Below are 9,236 nucleotides of genomic sequence, written 5' to 3'. Positions count from 1 at the left end.
GGAATTTGCAAAGATGTTAGGCAATTTAGTCTCTGTATGCATGGCTATCTCCTATGGTTTTATGTATACAAAAAACCTAGAGAGGGATAAATTTATAGCTTTGGAACGTTCGGGGGGAAACTATGAGGGTAATATGGCTGTAAGTGCGGAAGCAAAACTGGATCTGAGGTGGTGGAAACAAAACATAATGCATAGATGCTGTTTTATTAAGCAATATAATTTTTTATTGGAAATTTATAGTGATGCTTCATTATCTGGATGGGGTTCGGTTTGTAATGGCAAAAGTGCAAAGGGGATTTGGTCTGTGCGGGAAAAAGAGAATCATATAAACTATCTGGAGTTGTTAGCAGCATTTTTTGCATTGAGATGCTTTGCTAACAACTCCAGAAACTGCGAAATTTTACTGAGAATTGACAACACCACTGCAATTTCATATATAAATAGGATGGGTTCAGTACAGTTTCCTCAATTAAATAACCTGGCAAAACAGATATGGCAATGGTGTGAAGCAAGGGAATTGTGGATATATGCCTCCTACATAAAATCAAAGGACAACTTTGAGGCAGATTATCAATCTCGTTGTTCGTCTAATGAGGACATAGAATGGGAATTATCACCATCGGTGTTCCGCAGTATAACTGATTCTCTTGGTGTTCCAGTAATCGACCTGTTTGCTTCACGTTTCAATAATAAATGTACTAAATATGTCTCTTGGCACCGTGACCCCTTTGCATGGAATATTGACGCCTTTACAATAAAATGGTCCGATTACTTTTATGCATTCCCTCCATTCTCTTTGTTATTAAAGGTGTTACGAAAAATAATTACTGACAAGGCCACAGGTATAGTGGTGTTCCCTATGTGGCCTACACAGTCCTGGTACCCCTTACTCAGGTCACTAGCTATATCTGAAATTCTCACATTTGGCCCAGATAAAAATCTTTTAACATCTCCTTCCAGATCAACGCACCCCTTACACCAGCACCTTACCCTGGGGGCTTGCATATTGTCAGGGAGGCAATGAAAAGAAGAATGTTACCTAACAAGGCAATTGATATAATGATTGCCTCTTTATCTAAAAACAGTATTAAGCAATATGATTCTTGCCTGCGCCAGTGGTGGCATTTTTGTATCACCTCTAATGAGGACGTTTTAAGCGCCTCAATACCAAAGATAGAGTCTGGCTACTGAAATTTTACACAAATGTTTGGCGGGAAATTCAAAAAATCTTGGGCTGGTCACACTTGGTGTAGTAGGAATTATAGTTTTGATACTAGAAAATATTTTTGATTTTCTGTGCACACGTAAGGTACCTAACGATATAAGTTAAATATATGTTGACGTGCACTCAAAGTCAGCTCACATAATTTCTACCAGTATGTAATGTACAGTCAACGATAAACACATATGTGATTAGCACTGTCTGACCATATAACATTGTAACAAGACGAAAAATGAAATATAGTGTAAATAAGACCTAGCTCGATAATACCGTAATATTAATCCATCACCAAAAAAAATTACATAAGTACTATGCCAAATATGCTAATTGCTAAATGCTAAGTATCAAAATATTTATAGAGCACCAACCTTCTGATTTGTTTACATTTGTTTAGGAGTTGTAAACATTGCAGTTTTTCATTATACAACGCTACACGTCGACTTCGCACATGGTCGTAAATTATTTACGAGCTTAAATAATAGTTTGCGAACCTCACTCAGTATGGACATTATTAATATTATTCAAAATAAACCCCTTATAAACCGCAAACAATTTGAATGAATGACATAAATTGACAACTGACTTTTAGCTTTTTTTTAAATCATAGACAATTGGTGATGCAACAACGAAATATTTGTCAACAATTTTTGGCTAGCCAGACTCTATTAGAATACTTAACAACTATTTTTGATAAAGGTGTTTCATATCAAACGTTAAATTGCCACCGGTCAGCATTGTCTTTAGTCATAGGTAGTCACATAGGCACAGATGATAGGATAAAACGCTGGTTTAAAGGAGTTTTTAAATTAAGACCAAGTATACCCAAATACTCTAGTACCTGGGACCCAGCTATAGTACTATCTCATATAAGATGCTGGTATCCTCTAGAAAACTTAGATTTAAGACAAATCACTTTGAAGACTGTTATGCTCTTAGCGCTGACCACTGGGCAACGTGTTCAAACTTTATTTTTAATAAGATCTAACAATATAAAAATAAATGATACTGGTGTAGAAATTACTCTTACAGATCTGCAAAAGACTTCAGCTCCTAATAGATTTATGTCAAAATTATCCTTACCGTCTTTAAATAATGATTTAGAAATTTGTCCGGTTAATACTCTCTTACATTACTTAGAAGTGACACGAGAACATAGGAAAGATGACTCTCATTTATTTCTTACTTTTAAGAGGCCTTATAAAACAGCTTCCACACAAACTATTAGTAGGTGGCTCAAGTCAGTTATGAAAGAGAGTGGTATCAATGTTTCTGTATTTTCATCTCATTCAACACGCCACGCAGCTTCTTCAAGAGCATATAGGGCAGGACTTACTATGGACAGTATTTTAAAGGCTGTTGGGTGGTCTAGCAGATCTCTTACTTTCGCTAGATATTATAATAGGCCCCTTATAAATAATGAACAAAGTGCATTTGCACGAGCCGTATGTGATTCTGAAGCTAGGCAGAAGAGTTAGTTTTGGTAAGAATGAAAAAGTCTGATTAGAATATAATAAGATTTATAATACCTAATTATGTTATAGTGAGAACCACATTGTCATGTCAATATCTTAGTATATCGACTTACAGTAAGCTAGAATCAGTGTTTTTCACTAGAGAAGATGTATCTTTGTTTTGTTTAACATGTTAAATTTTTATATGAGACCATGACTTAAATAATATTAAGTCTTAGAAAGAGTTATGTTGTGTTCTTGAAAAATATAGTTTTTATCTCTTTTATGCATATAATCTTTTAATTTTGCCTCTAAACATCTACACTGTTAAATTGTCTAGGACTAAATGCGATAATAATGACAGGATTAAACGAACTTACCTGAAGTGAAGTTCAATCCTTATTATATGAAGCATTTAGTCCTAGACAAGGGAGGCTCCCACCCTCCTCAAGTAAATCATGATTTACTTCCCATATATTTATTGTTTTAACGCTCTAAACGAAGTGAGTGTTGCCAGACGATGACGTTTTTATTTTTTTTTATGGTATCTCTAAACTTGCGTATGTAGCAGCGGAAAAGGGAGAACTACACTGTTAAATTGTCTAGGACTAAATGCTTCATATAATAAGGATTGAACTTCACTTCAGGTAAGTTCGTTTAATCCTGTCATTAAAAACTTCTCAAAGGCATGTTTTGAATAGAGCTGATTTTATAGCACCCCTGCCGTTAGAATGCCCATAACTTTATTTTCTATTCTTAAAAGGAGTAATAAAACCGTTCTCTTTGGTAGCTGTTAATTAAATTTCGACCTTTAATAGTGAGCTATTAAGACTGTATTTTGTTTGTCGACGATAAAGGGTTAAGCGTAGCAGTTAGGAGCTTCTTGGCCTTCAAACGAGCGGCTCTAGAGAGTGCCGCGCCAGCTAGAACAAAGTCTAAAGAAATGCTTGGATGTAAATGTGAAACACTCCTTTTACTAGGCGCCGTGCCAGACTGAAGATTTATCTTGATTTTACATTCAATTTTCTTGGCTCTTGGCGGAGTTCAGGGGCGATGTTACTTTAACATGCTAATAAATATGTCATGTGTTTTATTATATTTGTTTTTTAATTGTTTGGCTGTACTCAATTTTCCATCACGAAGAACAAGATAACAACAACGACAACAAAATATAAGTATTCCTAACAACATATATAACATAACATAATATATGCAACATGTAAGTAGTTGTCTTGCATTGAGTGAGTTATAATTATATTAAAACTATTGCAGCTAATGAATAATTCTACAAAGAAAAAAAAAGGAGAGAGACATTACAACATTCGAAATAATTTGCTACACAATGATTTTTTGATCTGATTCTTATATCTCAATTGGTCGTACTTTAACGTTGCTACTAAAGTCAATTTTTTATTCGGTAGACTAAATTGAAATTTCATAGTATGAACATAAATTAACATTTCATACTATATAATGTCATTTTAGTCTTCCGAATAAAAAAATAGAATTTAAGCGAGATGCGCGTAGAGCATTATCATGTGACATGTAACTCAAAAGTAAATACATATATTTTTTTTATAGTAGGAATGTCGTAGACATTATGATATGATATGATATTTATTTATTTCATAATATTACATTGCATTATAAATTAATATGTTAATATATAAGAATTAATATTATGATCGTCAAAAGTACATTATTAAATACGGGATATTCTAACAAACAATACATAGTTTAAGGTCTCATGGATTCGTCCATATAATATATTGTATTTCCTAGCAGTATTTGCTTTAGTTGGGACTGAAATTCCGACACACTGGCTATGTCTTTCACACGTTTAGGTAACTTTTAATAAAGGGATGGTCCCATCACCCTTGGATCTTTTGTACATAGCGCCATTAAAACTATAAAACCCTTTCTTATTTTTATGCCCCAGGGCTTAGACAAAAATTAAGGCATATGGGGTTGAAATTTAACCAACTTTGGTTAATAACCAAACATTGCGGTAACTATCATTACTATAGCTTTTGTTTTTGGCTATAGCTCACATACTCATACACCTGAAATGTTTTCCCTTGAAACCAGTTCTAAATAGTTTAGCCCAATCACTGTAACAATAATCCTCTTACTTTAAACAAAGAGAATAGATTGTATGGAGGGGTCCTGTCATAGTACATTTTGTAGTCACTGTAAATTTACTGCCATCTATCGACACACGACTAAAACTCAAAATAAAGACGTATAAAATTATCAAAAAAATGTAAATATGTATATGGTTAAATGATTTTATTATTTTTATATAATTTTATGTACATATGTTAAATATGAAACGGTGTTGTCACGCCATTTAGCCGAGCATAGGACAAAGGTGTGTGAGCCATCTATCCGAGAATGACTTTTTCTTGATTTCCAAGGCACGTTTTTTCTTAGACTTTATTCATCTTATTTATATGAAGTTACATAAATAAATAAATGAGCGTATACGGCTTGCCGGGGTCTGCTCTTTCCACCCGAGTGCGTCGCGATGCATTATTCATGTGGGCTATTTATGGAGCCTTAAAATAATCCCTTCATCTGGATATTTACTAATAATGAGGACCTATTTAAACTACTTACATATGACCTAGGACCTATTTAGAAACGTGGACATATTGAGCCTCTTAAAACGGGCGAATTTAAATAAGTTAAGGCTTAAAAATGGATATAAATACTGAAATCAGTTACCTATACGAAAAGTGGGGATGATTTTTTTTATTTATATTTAAGTAATACGAGTAAGTATAAGTATATTGCAATGAGATTGCGAAATAGTATTGTAACGAAAACAACAACCACATTTTATGAGCCAATTGAAATTTTTATAAATTTTAGAGAGGCTTAAACTCTCCAGTCTGACGTTGAAATGATCGTTCCATCCGCGCTCAGGTGAAAAAGTTAGTAAAAATTCTATAGCGTGAAATTTTTACAAAGCAATTCGTTCTGCTTAAAGCATATTTTTGACAGCGCTGCCGCTTTCCAGTTTCAGAAAGATTTTGTTGAAACATAGTTGTTTATTTTTTAACAAGGGTCGATGTCAAGTCAGCATTAATTAATTGCAACATGAATTTCGTCTTGTTCACGGGGAAAACACGCTTTCGTTTGTCGCGCTTAACATAAGAGCAGTAACTCATTGTGAAATCTCTTTCAATGAGGGTTTCCGCGATCGAGATTTTCACTAGATGGCAGCACCGTGACGAGAGGTCTTTTTGACAGCTGCTGTCAAAATCCACCAATAAAAAAAACATCGTTAAACATGATTGGTGGATTATGACAGCTAGACCTCTCGCCACGGTGCTGTCATCTAGTGAAAAACTCGATCGCGGAAACCCTCATTGTAGAACATACCGTACAAGTACAAAGTATACAATTGAATGACATTTCAAAATGAGTTCTGCTCTTATGCTAAGCGCGGCAGACTGTTTGGACCATTGCGACTATTATATTTTTTGTAATTTTGTTGAAACTTTCGTCTTTGATTTTACCTAAGGATTTATAGTTCTTTATCCTAAACAAACTGAAACAGCTCTAGTTTTTTTCCTTTTCTCTAATATTTTTGATAAAAGGGTGCTCTTCGCTATCAGGGAGCAAATTAAATTCTTTGTGAAGTAAAAACCAAATCAAACTTTTTTTATTAAAACAGTGATATTGAAAAAGTTATGAGGTTTTTTCAAACATTTGATTTATATCCAAGTTTGCGGATTACTTTTGAAATTTGTGGGTCGTATTCATACTTTTGCCTTGTTTCAAAAGCTATTATCTATACTGGGGGCCGATTTTTGAATTTCGGCCACTCGATTTCGTGTAAGTATTTCGTTAAATAATATCTCCACTACTAGGCATTTAAATTCTACTAATAGAATTGAAATTGAGTGGTCAATACTACGAGATTCCAAATTTCGATCGCTCGTATTTCAAAAATTAGCACTTCGCCGTTTTCCACCGATTTTCGAGTGACGAAATCGAGCGATCGAAATTCAAAAATCGGCCGCCTGGTCTCAGGCAGTCATATTTTTTTTCACCACAATTTTATTTTTATTAAATTATTTTTTATGTAATTATTTTTTTAGATTTTTGTGATTGAATAAGGTGTAAAATGCTCCACATGAGCCACGAGCCCTTACTGTTCCAAATAACTAAAGCAAATATGTACTATTTTTGATATAGTTACATAAGGGAAGAAGGAATAATAAGGAAGTGTGTTCTATAAATGTTGTTAGGTACCTACTATACTCGGATCTAAGTGAATATCTTTCCAAGGCGGCTTGTTTTAAAGATTTAATGAACGAGGAACAGAACTTGTCACTTAGTTCACTTCCTGGTATTTTCTTTACTCGGTCACTTACATAAATGTATTTAAATAAACACTGCATATTAAAATGTGTAATTAAATCAGTGTAAAGCCAAAAAAACTTAAAAAATAAACCGTACGCCTGGAGCACTTAACCGCTAAAAGCGCAATTTTGTGTTTTTCCGCCAATTTTAGCCGTAACTCTACATTTTTTTAAATTTATTCTTATTCAGTCATAACTTCTATTGGCCAAGTTCTATTTAAAAGAAATGAGAGTATATTAATTTAAATACCTTAACTGAAATTTTCCAGCGTAATTAAATTATTTACTTTACAAAGAAAACTATACAATATGAACGACGCTTGGCTACCTATTTATAGTTTAGGTATTTTTTTAACTGGCATTGGCGAAGTTGCTTATACACATTAGCACTTATTTTATGTTTTTGTCGTACTACAAGGTTAAATAAGGCCATTGGCAATATCTCGTGTAAATAATTAGAAAATAACTAATTCGAGGAAAGTGCTAAATTCCTATGTTGGAATTTCTCAGTCCGGTAACATTCTTCTTTCTTTAAAAGCTAAGGTTAACAAATTTACTTTAAATAGCACAGATTTCTGGGCCTTTGCAGTAATTATGTCGCGCCTACATCCCTTAATTAATTCTTGTCGGACAGCCTAGCGGCACTGTATGTCAACACCAGCCTTCCATTTCAGTTGTTGTGTTTATACATGCAGAGGCTGAAATTTGTATACATGTATTAGGCATTATTATATCATTTTTAACTAAATTGAAAAACTTTATGTACATCCTAATTAGGCAAACCTATTGTAAGCAGACAGACTTGCCTTCACTTTTTTCCAGTTTACGGACTAATGCGCAGCGAGCTATATTGTTTACAAAATCACGCTTTCACAAGTTCTCAACAGAATGATAATAGTATCAGGAAAGTCGAAGCAGCCATTCCATTATCTCTTAACAAAGTTTTAACAGGCAATTTGCCGAACCCATGTCAAGTTCGCGAAATCACCAATAAAGGCACCTTCGACTGGCTTTTCTCGCCCTTGTGAGGCAAATAAATGTTAATTTACTTAAAGACAAACTTCTTTTTCTTTACTCTTTAGCTAAATTGCATTGCATAGGTAATTCAGGAAAACATACCAAGCATAACTGATTAATTAACACGAAAACGAATTTACTCACTTAGCATGCATTGGTCTGCATGGATAGTTACGAAAAAAAGCCAGGACACAGAATAAATAATAGTACTAGGTACAGAAGACTCACTCTCTAACAAAACGCGTATTTATCATGGCTGAGGGTCGTTACCTCCACAAATTGCTAAAACTCAAGACAAATACATGTCCGGTTTGAAAAAAAAAAATTTCGATATAAAGTGCTTAAGTCTATTTTACATAATTTTGTATGCAAAATCTACGAGATTATGTGCGCGGTCATAAATATCTAAAAATATCTGTCTATTAAGCATCATTCGAGCTCATCATTCAATTCTTGTATATTTATTTATTTATTTACATATATCATATTTCGGGGATCTCGGAAACGGCTCTAACGATTCGATGAATTTGTAATGTGGGGGTTTTTAAGAGCGATAAATCCATCTAGCTAGGTCTTATCTCTGGGAAAATGCGCATTTTTGAATTTTTATATGTCGTTTCAGCTAGTTAAGATGAAAAGAAATAGTACAATTGTTCGTAAATAGGTACATGACAAGCAACTTCCACTAAAACTAAAATAAAACAAGAAACTGAAAAGGCCCCTTAAATAGCTGGTAGGACATAAATTGAGTTTTATGAGGAGTTAATAACCTTGTTAGGAACTTTTCTATCGGCACTGTGTATCTTTCAGATTAAGGCTATTCAATATACCTGAACGGCGTTTCGTTATTTCATTAAGATTATGTACAATCATCGGCCAGAATATAAAAATATACTTAAGTTTACGCGATTAAATCCCGTATTCGTTTTAAATTATACAATGATTGGGTAATTAACTAATTATACCTATATAATGTAGTCTCTCTGTTCTAGACTAAAAGAAATAATTTGTTATAAATTACATAAGTATATTTAATCTCTTTTTTTTAAATCTTTACATATGTAAAGTTAAATAAAGATCCTAGAGATAGTTATGACTGAAGTATTAAGAGTATAAGTGTTTTGGCGTATCTAGAGCTGTAAACTTATACTTGTGTTTATTTAAAGAATAAAG

The sequence above is a fragment of the Cydia fagiglandana genome, chromosome 1, assembly GCF_963556715.1.
Source record: "Cydia fagiglandana chromosome 1, ilCydFagi1.1, whole genome shotgun sequence".
Taxonomy (NCBI): Eukaryota; Metazoa; Arthropoda; class Insecta; order Lepidoptera; family Tortricidae; genus Cydia; species Cydia fagiglandana.
Note: the sequence above shows the minus strand (reverse complement) of the source record.